We start from the raw sequence: 16046 nt of genomic DNA, 5'->3' as shown, positions 1-16046 counted from the left end.
GGCCCTCAGGTCAAGGGTAGCAAAAGATTACTTGTGCATGCCCCTAATTTCCGGCCAGGAAACTCTCCCACGGCTTCAAGTCAGACTGGCCTCCCGTGGTGACGGCTGGTGGCTGCCATCTCTGGAGGCAGGGCTGGGACAGGATGGGAAGTGCAGGGCACAAAGCCCTGGTCCTTGGCCACCACCATCATGGCTTCATCCTTGGGCCACATCCTCGACCTTTGGCTGACTCAGGCTCTGCTGGCGGTGGGAGAGGTTTAGGCCTATTCTCTCCCTCCAGCACTGACTCCTGGGTTTAGTAGACAGACCATCCTTCGCAGTCCCTGGACACCAGCAGCAGAGGGGCAGTCGGGGATCCGACGTGCTGCCGGAAGCTGGCGCGCCGTCTGCTGTGGGAGCGGGTCAGAGCTGGCCTGCTGAGGCTCCTGTCTCTGCCGTGGTTAGTACTGGTGATTACCATGGTTACCTGAGGCTGGAAGCTTTGACAGGCAAAGGCAGAGCTGGAGAAGGATGTCCTCTCCCGGCTCGGAGCCACATGACGGCCTCGGCCTCCCTGGGCGGTGTTCTGTCAAATATAAGAGCCGGAACCAGAGAAGATATTCTGCCACGGTTCAGCCGACCCATGCAGCATCCTTCACCAAGCATCCGAAGCCTTTGGGGGCCTGGTCCTGAGCACAGTCAGCATCAGGGCGGCAGAAGGGATGTGTTGACTCTGCCCTCCGTCTGTTCAGTCTTGGGAGGACAGAGAGATAGGAAGAGATGGTTTTTGGGTCCTCTGGGAGCTCTGGGTCCAAGGAGGGATGCCTTTAGAGGACGAGGTAGAGAATGCAGCCTGGACTCTTGGGGATACAAGGATCACTTTCTGGGCCTGGGTTCCAGTGCCAGATCGAGGCTGCGATCGGCCCCTCTCCACATAGGGTACTGGCCAGGGAGGCAGGATACCTGCTCTGCCAGTGGTTATGAGCTCCGGCTCCTGCTGGGTCCTGATTTCTCCATCTGCAAAATGGGGTTAATGATTACTAATCCCCCACCTACTTCAAGTCTGTGGGGAGGATTTTTTAAATGAATAATTTTGTGCATTGAAATGAGCCAACAGATTTCAAGCCTTTGGAGAAAAGGCCTTATTTATTATTATCATCAACTCAGTGAGCAGAAATTCCATTTATCTCCTTTGTTGCCTCTCCAGTGCTGCATGAACTGAGAACCATATTACTGTGGTGAGATGACAGGGCTCTTCACAGCCACTCAAATCCTAGCCCTCGGTGTCCCTGAGGGGGCTGGGGAGGCTGAGTGGGGCTTCCTCTGAGCTCCAAGGGGATTCTAGGGCCAAGAGCGGAGCAGGGAGTTCCCGTCCAAACACTATAGCAGAAGTCTGAGGCCTCTCCACCAGGTGCCTAGCCTGGGCTATGAGAACTGGAGAAGGAAGCAGGAGCAGAGGGTGGAGGAGAACCGCTCTGAAGCTCTTTTGCTTTGGTTCATTATCACTATGGGGCTTCCCTGGTGGCTCAGATGGTAAAGACTCTGCCTGAAATGCTAGGAGACCTGGGTTCAATCCCTGGGTTGGGAAGATCCCCTGGTGGAGGAAATGGCAACCCACTCCAGTATTCTTGCCTGGAGAATTCCATGGACAGAGGAGCCTGGCGGGCTACAGTCCGTGGAGTCGCAGAGTCGGACACGACACAGTGACTAACACTTTCACTTTCATTATCACTACATGTTGACTTCAAAAATGAGAAAATGGAGATAAGCAAAAAAGAGAGAATGAAGAAAGAAAATCACTTATATTAAATTAATTAAATTCTAATGCTCAATTTTGGTAAGGTACCTCTCATAGGAGGTCCCTGTAAATATCCAAGGGAGTGAATGAACTCAGAAGACTGTGATCTCTCTGATAAATATCTGCTAAACTTCTAAAAATATAAAAATTATGTATATACATATATTAAATACAAAAGGTAATGTTTATTTTTTTATTGGAATGTAATTGCTTAATAATGTCATGTTAGTTTCTGTTGTATAGCAAAGTGAATCAGCTATATGTATACATATATCCGGGGCTTCCCTAGTGGCTCAACTGGTAAAGAGTCTGCCTGTAATGTGGGAGACCTGGGTTCAATCCCTGGGTGGGGAAGATCCCCTGGAGAAGGGTACAGCTACCCACTCCAGTATTCTGGCCTAGAGAATTCCATGGATTGTATAGTCCATGGGGTCACAAAGAGTCGGACACGACTGAACAACTTTCACACACACACACACACACACACACACACACACATATCTCCCCTTCTTTGTGAGTGTGCCTCTGGCCGCCCCCCACCCCCCACCCCATCCCACCTATCTAGGTCATCACAGAGCACTGAGCTGGGTTCCCTGAACTCTACAGCATCTCCCCACTAACTATACATGGTAGTGTCTGTATATCAATGCTATTCTCTCCATTCATCCTACTCTCCTCTCCCTACTCCCCAAGTCCACATTTCCATTCTCTATTCCTGCCCTGCAAATAGGTCCATCAGTAACATTTTCTAGATTCCATATAAAAGATTATATTTTAAAGAAAAAAACTAATGTGATTTTCGGTTTACTCTTAAATGGAGAGGAAGGTATGGAGAGCTCCCACATATTCTGTGCCCCCCCCGCCACATGCACAGCCTCCCCCATGATCAACCTCCCCGAGGGACAGGTGTTACTGTTGATGAACCTATATTGATGCGTGATTATCACTCAAAGCCCACGGTTTACATTTGGGTTCACTTCTGGTGTACACTCTATCGATTTGGGAACATGCATAATGACATGCAGGGCTTTCCTGGTGACTCAGTGGTAAAGAATCCACCTGCCGTGCAGGAGACTCGGGTTCAATCCCTGGGTGGGGAAGATCCTCTAGAGAAGGATACACTCTAGTATTCTTGCCTGGGAAATCCCATGGACAGAGGAGCCTGGCAGGCTACAGTCCATGGGGTCACAAAGCATCAGGTATGACTTAGTGACTAAACATCAATGTAATGACACACGCCCACTCTCATAGTGCCATACAGAGTTTCACTGCCCTAAAAATCCTCTGTTTTCTATCAGACTTTTCTCCCCCTCTCTACATAAGCACATAGAAATGCTCTGCCCATTTTAGTAATAAATAATATATTTTTAAAGATAGGATTGTACCATACATATTGATTTAAAACCTGTTTTCTCTTTGAAAAGTGTAATGAGGATAAGAAGTTTGAAATACCTCCTTCTTGATCACTTGGGTTTGACCCTTGAAGTCTTTGTATTACTTAGGCAAGATCAGGAGGCTGAAGTAAGGAAGAAGGACATGATAGGATGAAAGCAGAATCTTCCTGAGGCTGGGTGGGGGAGGAGGCAGAGAAAAGCCACAGATAAGACAGAGCATCCTTTGGTCCTCTCTTTACCTCTGTGATGCTGGAGAAGACTCGAGAGTCCCTTGGACTGCAGGGAGGTCAAACCAATCCATCCTAATGGAAATCAACCCTGGATGTTCATTGGAAGGACTGATGCTGAAGCTGAAACTCCAATACTTTGGTCACCTGATGCAAAAAACTGACTCATTCGTAAAAGACACTGATGCTGGGAAAGATGGAAGGCAGGAGGAGAAGGGGATACAGAGGATGAGATGGTTGAATGGTATCACTGACTCAATGGACATGAGTTTGAGCAAGCTCTGGGAGTTAGTGATGAACCAGGGAAGCCTGGTGTGCTGTAGTCCATGGGGTTGCAAAGAGTCGGACATGACTGAGTGACTTAATTGAACTGAACTTAACCTCTGTTCTCCACAAAAGCTGTGCCCACCCCAAGGTGTGGGTCTCAGTCATTACCTGCTTTTCCAGAGTACCTTTTTCCTTGGGGAAGGTCACTCACTGAAAAAATAGGTGCTTGCTGGGGAAAATGCACCTGTATCAGTATCTCTATCTATCTGTATATCTATGTCTATTGATACCTATACCTATATCTATCTATCTATCTATATATTTTTTTGGTCAGGTGAGCCTTGCCAGGTCTTCCTGGACTCCTAGCAGATCAGCAGGTATCTCCTGTGTATATAAGAACCCTCCTGCATGTGAGCTCAGGAGGGTCCCTTGTAACTTTCAGCCTCTGATTGTCCATAGCACTTCCTCTGCCTGTCTCATCTGTGCTGACAGCTACTCCTTTATCCCCATGGGTATAAAGTGTCCTTCTCAAGTGTCCTTGCACCCTGGGCTCTGCTCAAAGGGCCGCCTACTTCCTCACTGGTCCTTTGGTCTCCTCCCGTCCTGTCCCCGTGGTCCAGACCTGTGCGGTGGCCCATGGTGATGGCTGGTGGAGAAGGTGGAAGCAGGGCTACCCCAGCAGGCAGAGCACCAGCCCACCAAGCGGGGGTCACATGCACACGTTGGCGGGTCTGGTTAAAACACAGCACAGAGCTTTCCACCTCCCTGTTGGACAAGACTCCAGGGGTGTCTGGTAACTGCAGGTGGCCTCCAGCTCATCTGGTTAGGATAGTGCTTTGCATTTCTCTTTCCTGAGGGTGTGGTCTGTACGCCTGTTGCTCATCACCCAAGATATGTTCCTCAACATTGGGCTGGCTGTTTAGGAAGAAGCGAACCATTTGTTCCTGAAAATCATGGCTGCTGAAAGTTCTGCTTTAAAGTTCTTCTGCCAGAGTTTTGTACTTTTTCTATCTCAGGTGATGTGCCTGAGGGTCTCTGCTGCTCACCTGAGTCACATTTCCTCCTGGCCTGACCCATGTTGGAGGCATGGAGCTGAGAGAAAAAGCTGGCTATTGGCCAACAGGCTGGATCACAGGACACATATTTACAGAGGGAAACTCAGTTGGGACGGCATCAAGCTCTCCAGCTGGGCCTTCTTTCCTCCAAGGGCTGCACGGATCCACATGCACAGATACACACACTCAGATGCACACACTCGGAATGCCAGGGGCCTCTTCAAGGTCCGTGTCACATCATGCCCTTTACTGCTTCAAGCATCAGTCTCTCAGAATTAACTCTGCTACCTTCACGGCCAAACAGACCTGCTGACCCTCTGCCTGATCTGTGTGCCTCTTCCCTGTTCACCAGGCCCTGCCACATAGCCTGCCTTCAGCTGCCTTCACACCTCCATCCTTCATCCCCAAGGGCTGCCTCCTGCCCAGGCAGCTTCCGGGGGTCCTCTTTGCCCTCTTCCTGTTGACCCTCGTCCTGGACTTCAGGATTCCCTTTCTGGAGGGGCCTTCCCCTGCCACTTTCTCTCATACCGCCTTCCCTCTTCCTTCTTCCCACTGTCTATTCCATTTTCTATTTTTTTTGTCTCTTTACTTATTTCTTCTCTGTCTGTCCAAATAGCCTCCATGAGAGCCAGGACCATGTATGTCAACTTTGCTGACCACTCTGTCCCCAGCGCCTTGCAGAATGCAGCCTGTGTCATGAGCTCTCCATACGTAGTTGACCAATGAGTGGTTTAGCAACATTTGTAAGAGTGTCTTGACTTGAGATCATTTTAAGCTCAACCTGAGTGGTCCCTCTCTGGGAAGGGGAAAAGGATCACCCCACTCTGCTAACATAAATGTTGTGGTTCTGGAGTTCTGGGCTGGGTTCTCAGTATAAGAAATGCATTAACAAAGAGCACGTGCCTAGAGGAGACTGACTCCAAACCATGGGCTTTGAGGGAAAGACACTCAGGGCTTTTCACTCGGAAAAGGAAAGGCTTAAGTGATACCCTAAGAGCTGGCCACTAACATCTGAGGCATTGCCGTACTGTGGAAGGCTCATTTTGTGTGCTTGGAATGGGTTTCTTTTAAGGATGTGGCCTCCCATCATGGGAGCTGTTACTAAAAACTTTCCTTGGTGAAGATGTAGGACTAAGTGGCATTTAAAGTTACTTTCAGTCCCACATCTGAAAATATCTTTGTTGAGCTGCTCCTAATAGCCAGGGGTAGGTAGGAAGAGCAAGCAACTTCTGTTTTGCAGGATTTATTGCCTCCCTGGAAAGAAGTTCTCTCTGACCCTGTGTGTATGTGTGTGTATTTGTGTATGAGAGGATTGTTGTTGAACAAATCATCACTCAGTATCCCTTTCTCTTCCTCCTTAGGATGGTGTATATTTGTATATTTGCCTCATTCACTTCCAGCGCAGCCATGTAACCAGTGTACAGAAGTGGGGGTGTGTCCAAGCTTGAATGTTTGGGTTTGCCCTCTGCTGCTTCTGCCTGCACCATGAGATCCATATATCCTGTGTAATTCACAGTTCCATTATGGAGACATACATGGAGCAGACCTAATCCAAGCCCAGTCGAGTCTAGCTAACCTATGGACCCAAGAGTGAACAGAAAGAAATGTCTGTTGTAAGCCACTGAGATTTGGGGACTATTTGTTACACAGTGGTATCACAGCCAAGCCTGACTAATGAGTATTCAATAGTTGTTTTTTTTTTTTTTTTCTCCTTTACATAGAACTACTCCAGTACTCAAGTCTAAGATGCTGACTCTGATGCCTATCATTGAAGAATCAAAGTTTAGTGAACAGCTTCCACCTACTCCAGACTCCTTTCCAGGACCTCTTCCTGGAGTGGGCATCTGCTACATTTATAGGACAATGTACCACATTGAAAAATTTTGCCTTTTCCCCAACAAGCCACTCCACAGGCTCTCAGACCTGCCTGTTCCTGACAAGGGCTGTTCTTGTCGTGGGCGGACCTCAGTTTCATGGGGACGGCGATGAGGCTGGAACTCAGAGAGATGGAGAAGCCTCTGAAGCTGCAGCAGCAGGAGCAGAAGGCACAGCCGCAGGGCCCTCCGGAAAGAACAGAGAAGAGAAGTGGATGCTACAGACCTGAGCCAGGATGTTCTCTGTGATGTCAGGTGAGCTGTGCCTCCCCCTCCAACCTACCCAGCACAGACACGCTGGAAAGTGGCTTTTCAAATGCCTTTGACTCTTATCTCTCTTACATCACCCTCTGAAATGAAATCTCAAACACTTTAGTGGGGTTTGATGCAGAGAACAGTAAGCAGATAGAGGTTCAGGCAGGAACAGAGCAGGAGTCAAAAGCCCTGGAGAAAAGCATGAATGGGCTTGGAGAGGACAAATAAAATAGCAGAGACATTTATACGGGTCTCCCCTACCTCTCAGAACAAAACAATTATGAGATGAGAGAGGCATGGATGGGAGGAAATTCTTTCATTTTTCACATTGCAAGCTAGAGAGATCCAATAGCCTGTTTATGAAGAACAATAAAGAAGATACATGAACTCAGTAAAGAGGTTGTTACAAATATATCGGGTGGCTTTGAAAGGCCAGGGTTTTCTCCCCCCTTTTGGATATAGCTGTCAGCTAAGTATTAAGAGATTTTTTTCTTTTTTTTGCTTTTCCCTTCTTTTTTTTTTTTCCCAAAAAGCAATAACTGGCACCAGCAGTTTGTTACAATTGGCAGAAGGACTTATCACTTTTATTTAGGATTTGGAAATGCAATCAAAGAGGGGCAGATTGGAGCTTGAATTAAATGAAGCTTAAACAAGCAAAAAGAAAAATCTCTGCTGGTCTTTTAAACAAACAAACACAAAAATTACAGCTCCTTGTTGTTAATTTGAAGCTATAAAAAATTTGACACTCACACTTGATAAAATGGTGCCAAGCTGAATGGTTGCTACTTCTTGTGTTTGTGTTAAGTACTGAATATTCTGATTATTTTTAAGAGTAAAAACCCATTGTCTCCAGAAACTCTTTGGTTAGGACCTGACTAGCTTATTGCCTGGGAAGTCACAGTGAAGATTCATTCTGTTGGCTTTGGAAGAAATTATTCTTCCTAGGATAATTTAAAGAGACCAAAAAAAGCTGGGAGGATCAGTTCTGTTTAGCTGCCTGTTTTCACTTTTGTTGCATTTTGTGATTCCTGAATACCAAATTGCCCCCTGAAGTTGTCAAAGCATTGCTATCTGTGACTTGCCCTCTATTATTATTTCAATCCTCATACAGAAAGTCTTCATATTATCTGGTAACTTGCCTTATCTAGATCACAGCGTTAAGAATCAGAATAGACGTGAAAAAAGTTCCCTTTGAGAAGATAAAAGAGATGTCACAAAATATTTGCTCTACGTCTCAAGCATTTTACCTCCAAGTCTGTGTATTCGTTCAAGTTCTTAAATTCCAGCTAGAGCAGCACTCTTGTTTTCAAACCCAGAGTGAATTAGAAGTGAGGAGAGGTCCTTCTATGGGCCGGGGCAGAGGGTATCAGCAGTGACAGTCTGGTAATAAGAGACAGAAAAACTACAAAATAGATGCAGAAGTCAAAAAACTCAGCAGTTTGATTCTACTTAGTAAAGGGGTAAATACATTCCCAGGTGTGATGATTAATTTTATGTGTCAACCTGATGGACCATGGGGTGCTTAAATATTCAGTCAGACCATATTCTGGATGTGTTCTGGGTATGTGAAGGTGTTTTGGATGAGATTAACATTTGAGCTGATAGACTGAGTAAAGCAGATTGCCCTCCCTGGTGTGAGTGGGCCTCATCCAATCAGCTGAAGGTCTGAATAGAACAAAAAGGCTGACCTCCCTGTGAATCAGAAGGAATGCTTCTCTTCCTGACTGCCTTTGAATTGGCACATTGGCCTTCTCTTGCCTTTGGCTCAGACTCAGACTGGAATTTACACTATTGGCTCTTCTGCTTCTGGGCCTTTGAACTTGAAATGGAACTTTACTGTGGCTTTCCCCTGGATCTCCAGCTTGTAAATTTGTGGTTCTTGGGCCTTGTCAGCCTCTATAATGTCACTAAGCAATTCCTTATAATTCCTTTTAACCCCTGTCTCTATATATCCTACCTGTCTGTCTATCTGTCTGTCTATGTATCATCTCATCCTATTGGTCCTGCTTCTCTGGAGAACCCAGACTAATAGACCAAGGCTTACTTTGGTCTTGGGGCTCCGTGTGATTGGACTGACGGTGCTCACCTGTGTCATGAAAGGAAGGTAAAGGGCTTCTCCTCTTATCACTCAGGCTTCAGGTTGGCTGTCCCTTCCCCTGGACCTTGCCCAGACACCAGCACTTGTGTCTGTTCTGCCAGCTCAGGGCGGTGCCTAACTGGCTGTTTCAGGTTTTGAGCACCACTTTAGCTTCTAGAATATGGGCTCTGAGGGACTGTGAGCGGCTGGTTCTTTGCTGTTCCCCTGTCCCTACACACAGTGACTTACTGTCTATAAACCCTTCTTGGGGTTCTCTACCCTTTCACAGTGGCACTGTGTAGAAATTGTTGAAGACTTTCCTATAATGTGTTAATGTTTAGAGAGAGAGTCCTCAGGCTTTGTAAACACCCTACCTTGCCCCTCAGCCGTCCCTTCCTCCTGCCTCCCCTCCCGGCACTGGTATGAAATGGTGCACTTGGGCACCTTCGGTTATAGTAAAAGATGTGGTTCAGGGAAGCAATGCCAACTGGATCTTATTTCCTCAATGAAACAATGCTATGATAATGGGTGAAATTTCTTATTCATAACTTTTTACAGAAACATTTGATATTTAAATCCTGAAGTAGATATTGGCTTGGACTCAGAACTGCAGTTCGATCTGCTTATTCCAGCTGATGCTCTGTAACTATGGGCAGGTCCTTTCACCTCTGCAGGTCTGAGTCTCCTCATCTACTGAGTAGGGAAAAAGAAAACTCACTTCACAAGGCAGTGGTGAGGATTAAACTCAGTAATGTATGCAAAGTAGCTTGTGTATTACCTGGCACATAATAAGCGCTCAATAAGTTTTAATTCCCTCTCTCCCTTCTCCTTTTTCCAGTTCAATCAAGGATTATGATAGATGTGTTTCCCTGTGCAGTGTAAAGCTTTTAAAAGTGCATATAAATCAATTAAATAGGCCAATGAAATAATTGATTATATAACATTTGTTTAAGAGATCCTGGGTCGAGGGACAGAAGATTAGGGGCTTGTGGAAACCTCTAGAGAGCTCCTAGGAGCAGGCGGATCAGACGGGGATCCTGTGCCATGGCATGCGCACCCCTGCTCCGAATTCGGGGAGAAAGGGCAGGTGGTGTGATGAGCTATGACTTATTCATAATTCAGAAGAGTGACTGTGAGGGTCCTGGCTGCTGGGTGGGCCCTGTAGGAAGAAGCGAAATGATCCAAAGAGGCACTGAAATGGCACCTGGCCTGCCTTCTGAATGCGACGTTTGTGAATTAATCTCAGTGAGGGCAGAAGATAAGCCAGGTGACCCAGTTCTAAACATCTCACCACTTGCCTGTGGTGAAGAGAAAGGCACATTTGCAGTCTGCTACCCCCTCTTTCTGCTTCTGTGGGTGAACCTGGAGAGCAGGAGCCTCCGGGCTGTATTTGGAGAACTCTGGAGACGCTGTTACTCGGGGGTGGTGTGCCGTATGCCACAGACAGAGTGGAAAGAGATCGAGAGCTGTAAGGGGTGTTCATTCAGTGGTAAGAGAATGGCCTCGAATGTGATTCAGATTCTAGGCAATCGTATGGTTGCCAAGGGGTAGGGGAGGATGGGGGGAAGGGATAGTTAGGGAGTTTGGGATGGACACGTACACACTGCTGTATTTAAAATGGATAACCTGCAAGGACCTACTGTGTGACACTGGGAACAGACTGAATGTCATGTGGCAGCCTGGATGGGAGGGGAGTTTGGGGGAGAATGGATATGTGTGTATGTATGGCTGAGTCCCTTTGCTATCTACCCAAAACTATCACAAAATTTTTATCAGCTATACACCAATATAAAATTAAAAAGTTAAAAAAAACTAGAGCATCTCTTGGGCTTCCCAGGTGGCGCTAGTGGTAAAGAATCTGCCTGCCAGTGCAGGAGACACAGGAGACATGATTTCGATCCCTGGGTCGGGAAGATCCCCTGGAGGAGCGCATAACAACCCACTCCAGTATTCTTGCCTAGAGAATCCCATGGAGAGAGGAGTCGGGTGGGCTGCAGTTCACAGGATCGCAGAAGAGTCAGACATGACTGAAGCAGCTGAGCATGCAGAACATCTCTTGCTCTGGGGGAGGACAGGGGGAATTCCATTTGCTCACCCAGGGATCCTTGCTTCTCTGGATCCTGGCCGATCCATGTTTTAGAGTGGAATCTGGAGGAGGCATTCTCCAGGACAAGCCACCCCAGAGAATGGGATCAGGCCATCCCTCAAGACCAGGCTCAAGGACTTCCCCTTCCTGAGTCATCCCTGCCTGCTCCAGCCTCTGCTCTCTCTAGGGATGAGATGAGAGCTATCCTGGGAGGGTAGGACTCTTTGTCTCTGCAGTTTGTGAGTGTGGAGGGACTGTTCTCTGGGAAGTTTCTTGCATTCCTGCAAGTCTTGTCAGCAGAGGCACTGACAGCCTTTGTTCTAGATCCTGTCTTAGGGGTTTTCATATAGCAGGCAGCACTGGAAGAAGCAGACAGTGTCTCCCCCTGGGGTAAGGAGCAGATGGCAGGTATTTTTACCTCCAATAAAGATAATATCTCCCTCAGGTAAATTTATGCCCGTTTTAAAAGGTTCAGGTTTCCTAAGCTTAGATTCCATCAGGTGTGAAGCAAACCTCCTGTGTGCGCCACATTCCCTGGACGCCCCCCACCCCACATTGTCCCCTTGGGTGGACCAGAGGCACCAATGCAAATGCGATACTGATGCTGCCTGCTCAGTGACCGTGAGGGATAAAGAGTTTTGTTTCTGGCCCAAGAGTCTCCTACCCACCTCTGTAACTTGTGAGTTTGCAAGAGGATACAATCTGGGACCCTCTATAGCTCTCGGTAGTGAACACCTCACAGGGGGAGAGTGGTGACTGTCCAGGGCGGGGCAAGGCTGCTCCCACTCGGAGGAGGCCAGTGTCATCCTGATAACGACCTGCGTGTCAGCTCTTGCTTGTTGAATTTTCTCTGTCTCTCTGCTGCTTTGTCTCCTGGCCTCCCCTCAGCTTCTCCTGTTAGGGTTTTCTGCATCTTGGGGACTCGTGAGATGACTGCGGGTTTTATCCCCCTCCATCCCTTTCCCTGGGGATGGATCTCCGGGTTCCAGCAAGTAATGACGTCCTCTGTTCTGCAAGGAGCAGTTTCTGTCAAGGTTTCTGGACCTTCGCCCACCCCCACCCCCCGCCTCCCATCACTTTCCTGTTTTGTTCTCCTACAGGTGTGGCCTGGTGCTTCTTCTCTTCCTTCTAATCCAGTCCTTGATGGTCCACTTGCCAGCAGGCCTGACTGCACTCTTATTTAGCAATTTCCCATCTCAGAGAGAGAAGAATGTTCCAGGGATGCCAGACCTGAGAGTAGACTTGCTGGAGAGCTTCAGGTGTGAGACCAGCTGACCAGAGGTTGCAGTTGCATGAGAGCCTGCCTTAGAGTGTCAGCCAGGTCTGGGCCTGCTTATTCTGTGCATCCTCGACACAGCTCTCCTCCTCCCCCAGCCAGTACCTATCATTGTGCCTGGTCCCTTTGGGGAGGCAGAGTGACGCAGATGAACAAATAAATAGGCCCAGGTCTAAAGCCGTCTGCAGCAGGCAGCTGGCGCTGTCTCTCACTATTTCTCCTCTGTTTTTCTTCACGTCTTTATTCTTCTCACTATGTGATGTGATGGTACCTTTCTTAATCTGTCCTCTGTTGAAAAATAGTATTCCTATAATCCATGGCCAAGAAAAACACTGAGGAGCCTTGACTGAGGATGCCCAGTCATGGATCTGGTTAGGGTCATGTTAAAGAGAGCTGGGGGCTCACCTCGCAGGGGAGTGAGGAGGAAAAGCAAGGGAAAGTCCCCTCTGTGACAGTCACCTGACATGTGACAGGAGCCCAGGAGAGGGAGGCTCCTGCTGGGCCCGCCCAGCCCTTAGCATTTGTCATTTGTCAGGAGCAGACCTCAAATCCTAGGAGTTAGGTTGTCAAGACTTAAGGGCTGTCGTGGATTGGTTTGTACCCCCTCAGTGTCTGAAAAGATATTTTGGGGCCCTCTGCTTCTCTGGGCCCTTTTTAAGTCATTCCAAAGGGCAGATGATTGCATTTATTCATCCCCCCCACCACACACATACCCACAAATAGGCATGCATTTTACCTGTTTTAAATGATAAAAGATTCTTTCTCTTTAAGGATTAAAGGAATAGATTAAGGAATGTGAAGAATTTTGGAGACTTTCAGCCTAGACCATCCTTACTTGCTCCTCTTCAGTTGCTCAGTCCTGTCCAACTCTGTAACCTTATGGACAGGTTCCTCTGCCCATGGGTTTTTCCAGGCAAGAATACTGGAGTGGGTTGCCCTTGCCTCCTCCAGGGGATCTTCCTGACCCAGGGATTGAACCCTCATCTCCTATGTCTCCTGCATTGCAGATAGACTCTACTGCTGAGTCACCAGGGAAAACCAAATCATCCTTGTGTGGGTGCTAAGTCTCTTCAGTCGTGTCTGACTCTTTGTGACCCTAAGGGCTGTAGCCCGCCAGACCCCTCTCTCCATGGGATTCTCCAGGCAAGAATACTGGAGTGGGTAGCCATTCCCTCCTCCAGGGGATCTTCCTGACTCAGGGATCGAAGCTATGTCTCTTAAAGATTGTCTTTGGGCCCCTTTAAGTATTCATTATGCCTTCGTCCATCCAGCCATCCTTCCTTCATACATTTGACTCAGTGATCATCATTTAATGAATCTCTATGCTAGACTTTGTGGCAGGCCTTGTACTGTAAGCAGAAGCAAAGAGAAGTGGCATGTCCCCACTCTCAGGGAACTTACAAGCTAACAAGGGAGACAAATAAGCCATCCTGCAGGAAGAGTGAAGGCCTCTCTGAGTGTGAATCGTACAAGGACTGTCTTCAGCTGGGCAGCCAGAGATATTCTGGCTGTGGAAGTGACATTCCTGCAGAGCTCTGGAGAGTGAGTAGAACTTACTGGGTGCTGAGAAGGGAAAAATTAATTTTTGGCAAAATACAGCGTTAATGCCAGGGTTTGTCACAGGAACATAGTGAGTGGAGGAGGATAGGAAACAAAAAAGGAAAATGTTAAGACAATTAACCAAACAAAGAATTCCTTTGCATCAAAAGGATCTGAGAAGTGGGCTGATTCGTATCTTCTTGTTTGATAGATGAACTGAGTTTCTTGCCCGGTATGGTGGCTCCTATGGGGTGAGACCAAGTCTGGGGTGGGGTGGGGGGGGGGGGTGGTCGTCAGGGCTGTGAGACTGGATGATGGGAAATCACAGGTCACAGTCCCCAGGGACTACAGAGTTCCACCGCCCGCCCATCTTACCTATAGTATACAACTCTTACCTGAATAGTAAGTCCCTTGCATATGATCTTTCTAGTTGGAAACTTTCAAAGATGCGAACATGCCACTGTATGCCAGCTATTGTACTGTTCAAGGTACTGTACTATAAGATTAAAAATGTTTTCTTATTTTTTGTGTTTGTTTTTTTCTGGATTATTTGTGTGAAAAGTATTATAAACCTATTGTCAGTTCAGTTGCTCAGTCCTGTCCAACTCTTTGTGACCCCATGGACTGCAGCATTCCAGGCCTCTCTGTCCATCACCAACTCCTAGAGTTTACTCAAACTCACATCTATTGAGTAGGTCATGTCATCCAACCATCTCATCCCCTGGCGATCCCTTTTCCTCCTGCCTTCAATCTTTCCCAGCATCAGGATCTTTTCAAATGAGTCAGTTCTTCCTATCAGGTGGCCAAAATATTGGAATTTCAGCTTCAGCATCTGTCCTTCCAATGAATATTCAGGATTGATTTCCTTTAGGGTGGACTGGTTGGATCTGCTTGCAATCCAAGAGACTCTCTAGAGTCTTCTCCAACATCACAGTTCAAAAGCATCAATTCTTCAGTGCTCAGCTTTCTTTATAGTCCAACTCTCACCTTCATTTGTGACTACTAGAAAAACCATAGCTTTGACTAGACAGACCTTTTTTGGCAAAGTAATGTCTCTGCTTTTTAGTATGCTATCTAGGTTGGTCATAACTTTTCTTCCAAGGAGCAAGTGTCTTTTAATTTCATGGTTGCAGTCACCATCTGCAGTGATTTTGGAATCCAAAAAAATAGTCTCTCACTGTTTCCATTGTTTGTTTTCCCATCTGCTTGCCATGAAATGATGGGACCAGATGCCATGATTTTAGTTTTCTAAATGATGGGTTTTAAGCCAACTTGTTCACTCTCCTCTTTAACTTCATCAAGAGGCTCTTTGTTCTCCTTCACTTTCTGCCATAAGGGTGGCATCATCTGCATATCTGAGGTTATTGATATTTCTCCTGGCAATCTTGATTCCAGCTTGTGCTTCATCCAGCCCATCGTTTCTCATTATGTACTCTGCATATAAGTTAAATAAGCAGGGTGAAAATATACAGCCTTAGCGTACTCCTTTTCCTATTTGGAACCAGTCTGTTGTTCCATGTCCAGTTCTAACTGTTGCTTCCTGACCTGCATACAGATTTCTTAGGAGGCAGGTCAGGTGGTCTGGTATGCCCGTCTGTTTTAGAATTTTCCACAGTTTGTTGTGATCCACACAGTCAAAGGCTTTGGCATAGTCAATAAAACAGCAGTAGTTGTTTTTCTGGAACTCTCTTGCTTTTTTGATGATCCAGCGGATGTTGGCAACTTGATCTCTGGTTCCTCTGCACATACTGTTGAAGCCTGACTTGAAGAATTTTGAGCATTACTTTGCTAGTGTGTGAGATGAGTGCAATTGTGCGGTAGTTTGAGCATTCTTTGACATTGCCTTTCTTTGGGATTGGAATGAAAAACTGACCTTTTCCAGTTCTGTGGCCACTGCTGAGTTTTCCAAATTTGCTGGCATATTGAGTGCAGCACTTTCACAGCATCATCTTTCAGGATTTGAAATAGCTCAATGGGAATTCCATCACCTCCACTAGCTTTGTTTGTAGTCATGCCTCCTAAGGCCCACTTGACTTTGCATTCCAGGATGTCTGACTCTAGGTGAGTGATCACACCATTGTGATTATCTGGGTCATGAAGATCTTTTGTGTACAGTTCCTCTGTGTATTCTTGCTACTTCTTAATATCTTCAGCTTCTGTTAGGTCCATACCATTTCTGTCCTTTATTGTGCCCATCTTTGAATGAAATGTTCCCTTGG

The 16046-nt window shown here is 46.9% G+C and overlaps 1 long non-coding RNA gene across 3 annotated transcripts in view; it reads left to right on the top strand.

Moving 5' to 3' along the window:
• LOC136163867 (uncharacterized) overlaps positions 1–16046 on the top strand; it is a 340820-nt gene that overhangs the window by 34992 nt on the left and 289782 nt on the right. For all 3 annotated transcript variants that reach the window (XR_010662300.1, XR_010662301.1, XR_010662299.1), the window contains exon 3: positions 6442–6849. This is a non-coding gene — a long non-coding RNA (uncharacterized lncRNA). The remainder of the gene's footprint in view (positions 1–6441; positions 6850–16046) is intronic.

The sequence above is a fragment of the Muntiacus reevesi genome, chromosome 3 (genome assembly GCF_963930625.1).
Source record: "Muntiacus reevesi chromosome 3, mMunRee1.1, whole genome shotgun sequence".
In the NCBI taxonomy this organism is placed as follows: Eukaryota; Metazoa; Chordata; class Mammalia; order Artiodactyla; family Cervidae; genus Muntiacus; species Muntiacus reevesi.
The sequence above is the reverse complement of the archived record's forward strand: the minus strand, read 5'-3'. Positions and strand labels throughout refer to the sequence as shown.